The following is a 5229-nucleotide window of genomic DNA, read 5'->3' on the forward strand; positions in this document are numbered from 1 at the left end:
ATTACATAAACTTAAAAAAAATACAATTTATTCTTCAACCACAAGCCTCATTCTAATTATCTTCGCCTTCATGCAATCCCCACTGGTGCTCAATCAAGTCATTCTGGCGGGTTACGTGCCAGTATGGCTCTTGCACATTAGTGTAACGTTGAACGATCAATTCATTGTAACGTCCATCGCGTTCCAACGGCTCGTGTTGCACTGGATCTTCGGTCCCATCATGAGCACAATAGATACGTGTTCTTGAGTTGTTCATCGGATCCGGCTCATATTCATCGACGCCATCATAATCATACTCATCTTCAACAATCATGTTGTGGAGAATAATACACGTCATCATGATGGATCGAAGAGCCTCGACATCAAACATTCTAGCTGCAGCCCTGATAATCGCCCAACGAGCTTGTAGGATACCAAAACAACGCTCGACATCCTTCCTACACCCTTCTTGACATTTTGCAAAGTGTTTTTCCTTTTCAGTCTGTGGATGTGGCACTGTTTTGACAAATGTTGACCACCTTGGGTAAATGTCATCTGCAAGGTAGTATGATCCCTCGTATTGGGTACCATTAATGGTATATGTGCATCTCGGCGAGTTTCCTTGCAGCAGTTCGTCGAACACTGGGGATTGGGCAAGGACATTTAAGTCATTTTGAGCTCCTGGAACACCAAAAAAAGCATGCCAAATCCATGTATCAAATGAAGCCACCGCTTCCAAAATGATGCTTTTGGCTCCTTTTCTGTTGCCATATGCTCCTTGCCACGCACTTGGACAGTTTTTCCAAGTCCAATGCATGCAGTCCATGCTTCCAATCATGCCAGGGAAGCCTCACATCTCACCCTTCCTCAGAAGCCTTCGCATGTCCCTTGGCGTGGGTGTCCGGAGGTACTCTTTGGTGTAGAGGGCTTCAATTGCAGAGCAAAAACGCATCAGGGACTCCAAAACAGTTGTTTTTCCCATCCTCGCGATCTCATCCACTTGATCTGCAGATGCTCCATATGCAAGCATTCGCAAGGATGCCGTAATTTTTTGCTCGGGAATAAGACCTAGAACATGAAAAGCATCCTCTTTTTGCACAAAGTATGAATCATGGTTGCAAATATCACTCATGATTTTGTTGAACAAATTTCGTTGCATTCTAAAACGCCGTCTAAAAATATGATCAGGGAATATGCTATTGGGAATAAAATAATCTTCCAATAAATTTTTACCTCGTTTTTCCCTTTTTCTATCGAGGTTTGCAACACGTCTTGGTTTGGCTATTTGACCCACGGCTTCCATGACAAGGCGGGAATGTGAGGCCTTCTGCCTTCTATGGTGATCATCCTCATCCTCCTCCATGAAGAAAGCCTCATCTCCACCTCCACTTCCACCTTCCTCGAGATTGGCCAATTCTGCCTGTTGTGCCAACAACCTTTGTTGTTGCTCCTGCAACTGTTTATACACCCTTCTTCAAGAAGACATTGTAATAAGAACTTAAGATTTGAAAACGATAATAAGAACTTAAGATTTGAAAACGATGAACAAGGATTCTGAGCTAAAAAGAAGGATTGAGTTTGGTGTGAGGATGGATGTAGGGATGTAGGGTTTATATGGACAAAAAAAGAAAGGATGAGGTTCTGGACAATGCCACGTGGCACTACGTGATTGGTTGAAAATCTTATCGAAATCTTGGCTAAATTATTGTAAACCGGAAGTGACACGTGGCATGTCGGGATTGGTCGAAAATATTATCGGAAATCTATCCACAAAATAGTACGTTCAGATAATGACACGTGGCATGACGTGATTGGTTGAAAATCTTATCGAAATCTTGGCTAAATTATTGTAAAACGGAAGTGACATATGGCGTGTCGAGATTGGTTGAAAATCTTAGCGGAAATCTATTCACAAAATAGTACGTTCAGATAATGACATGTGGCGTGACGAGATTGGTTAAAAATCCTATCCGAAATTAAAACTATTTTATTTTTTTATTCTTTTAGACAAAATTTAAAAATATCTTAAATGGGCTGGGTGTCAGCGCATTTTGTAAGGATGGAGATCGTTTGTGCCAGCGCATTTTTTCACTACGTGCCAGCGCATTTTTTTAGGGGTGGAGATGCCTTGGCCTATTACTGTTCATTGGAGTCTGTTACTGTTCATTTGAGTGGATAAATGCGCTGGGTGCTGGCGCAAAGTCTTTAGGGGTGGAATTGCTCTGATGAGTTTATGTAATTTTATTTTAGTGTGTTTTTTTTTAAGTTTATTTGATGAGTATGTAATTTTATTTCAGTGTGTTTTTTTTTTAAGTTTATTTGAAATTTTATCCAAAATTAGTTAAAAATCATATCCGAAATAAACTTTAAAAAAAAAAAACATACCAAATAAATGCGCTGGGTGCCAGCGCATTTTTTTAGGGGTGGAGATGCTTTGGTATGTTACTGTTCACTAGGGTCTATTACTGTTCACTTAAGTGGATAAATGCGCTGGGTGCTGGCACAAAGTCCTTAGGGGTGGACTTGCTCAATTGCCTTTGCCCAATTGCCTAGACAGTTATTGCGTTACTTGGGTGGATTTGCGCTTAAGGGATAAGGCGTTCTTAGGCCTAAAGGACAATGACACATTAATGTTCTTCGCATGGTACAATTACTAGATGCAGGAAATCTTAGGATCTAGTTATCGCAGATCGTATTTGAATGTATAGTGCTTGCCCTAATCCGACCGTTTGACACCTCTAATAGATATGCATGTGAGCGTGTGCGTTTGTCCCACTCTCACTTTCTTTTGCCCAATCTCTTTCTCTGTCGCCGAGTATGTGGGTGACGTATCAAGTTTGAAATCAATATTCATCCTCGTTTTGGCCTGGATGTTTTTAGAAAAAAATTGAACTCAGCTCTGCTGTGTGCAGAGCAGAACCAGACAGGCACCGACGGAGAGCAGCAGTAGCATAGCCAAATGGGTTTTCCGGCGAGGGGAGGGGCTGAACCAGCACTTCAGTCTTGTTTTTCTGGCGAGGGGAGTGGCGGCCGCCACTCCTCACCATCACGTGGCTTCGCCATTGATACGTACTAGCCTTTCTACAAGCGTTTCCGCGCATGTGAAAGACAATTTTTTTATCACGGCACACTATACAGGCGACTTAAATGTATTTATTCATGTTAATTGTTTCGCTCTTCAGCATGCAAAAGGTCGCCCTAAAGATCATATGTTTGGGTGAGAGGGGCATCAAAGGTCCAAAGAATTAAAGTGAAATTAGTAAGGAATGAACTACAAACTATTAAAGAAGAAAATAACTTCACTTCGTAGGCATTATAAAGGTTTGTGAATGAAAGTATTAGTTATTCACAACTCCTATGCCTTTGTAATAATTATGTAATGCATCTATCTAAACATTTCTAGTCCATTCAAGACTAATTTGACTTCATTAATCCCTTGAAATAAGTTCATTACCCCCAATCGTTAAAAGAGTGTCAAATACGAGTACGAAAATGAACTCAAATACTTTTCTAAGTCACCATGTAGAAAGAGACTTAGTTCTCATGGAAGACAACATTAAAGTTGGAAATGATATCATATTACTGCGAAACCACCAAGTAATTCAATTCGTATTCTTATAATAGCTGACTGAATCTGAAAGCAAATCTTTCTTGTATATAATAAATTGTTTCCATTCCAGAGGGCTTGAAGTCACTGTTACTGCCCGTACCATTGCCAGACTCTACAAATAGTGAGGATTTCATGTATTTGCACACGGCAATTTTTAATGACAATTTTAAGAATGTAGTGAAAGTATTTAAGGCTTGCTCTTCACTCCACATCCCCAGTATTGCTGGCCTTGCATCCTTTGGTACAGGTAAACATTTGTTCAAGTGAAATAATGTACTTGCAATGATTGATATTTTTATCTAGTAAAATAAAAATTAATAGAGAAGGGAAGAGGAGATCACGTCATACTTCAGAAATAGTCTTCAACTTGCCCTGTTGTTACTTCAGCAATAATCTTGATAGTACTCAAGCTTGGGCAAAAAGAAATCACCTACTTGCTGAACCACCTATGAAAGTTATAAATATGTAATTAATTGGTCCAAGAAAATTCACGGAGGCATATAAACAGATAAAAATTGTTGAATCTTATATTACCTGCAATGAACGGAGAAACAATTTGGTATAAGAATCTCATTCCACAGAACTTCTTCAGTTCGGGCCTAAACAACTGAAAGCAAAAAAATTCCCAAGATACATACTTTCATCCAAATCATCCACCGTCATTAACAAAACAACAACCTGTATCTTTCTTCAGCTAAGATAAAGCAAAAACTCAGATGACCCAAAATCAAATGGCTGTTCAGTGCTGGCTGGATTGTTTTTAAGAAAACTGTAAATTTGGAACATGCTGAAACCAAATTTGGTACCAAAAGATTTCAAACCTGAATTGTTTGTCAATATCAGCTTTCATCGCCATGAACCTGAAGCATTATAATAAAACACAACTTATTAACTATTTGGTATTGACTTGTAGAAAGTTAATAACTTTTCGCAACATTACAAAACCGAAAATTGTAGTACCTTTCAGATATGGGAATCACGAATTTCTTCCCTCTTTCTTCTTCATACGCATCCAACACCATTGCAAACTCTCTAATTATTCTCTTATCCTCGCTTTCTACAATCTAAACTCAATAAACTCTTTCTTCTTCATACGCATCCAACATCATTGCATACTCTCTAATTATTCTCTTATCCTTGCTTTCTGCAATCTAAACTCGATAAATCCCAGTGCTGAAAAAGCATGCCAAAATAACATGGCCAAATCGGATAAATGGTCCCCGTAGTGATAAGGTATTCGGATGATAGTCCCTGTGGTAAAAAAATTCGGATTTCAACCCCTGTGGTCTAAGTCTGTTAGGATTTATGCCCTTCTGTTAAATAATGCTGACGTGGCTGCCAAATGTCTGCCACGTGGCAAAAATAATAATTTTTAATTTTTTTTTAAAACCTGAATTTTTACAAAAAAAAAAAAAAAAAAAACCCCAGAAACTCCCCCCGCCCTCCGCCCGTCCCCCCCCCCCCCCGCCGGACTTCTTCTCCTTCTTCTTCCCGCCGGAGGCCAGCTCCCCCCCCCCCCGCCGCGCAACCCTCTTCCCTCTCCTTCTTCCTTCTTCTTCTTCTTCCCGCCGGTCTCCCCGCGCGACTCCTCCCTCTCCCTCTTCCTTCTTTTTCTTCTTCTTCTTCTTCCCGCCGGAGAC

At 40.1% G+C, this 5229-nt stretch overlaps 1 long non-coding RNA gene across 1 annotated transcript; it reads right to left on the bottom strand.

Annotated features, from left to right (window-relative positions):
* Nucleotides 1–3607: 3607 nt before the first annotated feature.
* On the bottom strand, nt 3608–4764 carry LOC126607016 (uncharacterized). Its single transcript, XR_007617474.1, has 5 exons — nt 4550–4764; nt 4411–4449; nt 4124–4283; nt 3938–4035; nt 3608–3825 (listed from the first exon to the last, which is right to left on the bottom strand). It is a non-coding gene; the product is annotated as an uncharacterized LOC126607016 (long non-coding RNA).
* Between the last annotated feature and the right edge of the window lie 465 nt (nt 4765–5229).

Source organism: Malus sylvestris, chromosome 16 (genome assembly GCF_916048215.2).
Source record: "Malus sylvestris chromosome 16, drMalSylv7.2, whole genome shotgun sequence".
In the NCBI taxonomy this organism is placed as follows: Eukaryota; Viridiplantae; Streptophyta; class Magnoliopsida; order Rosales; family Rosaceae; genus Malus; species Malus sylvestris.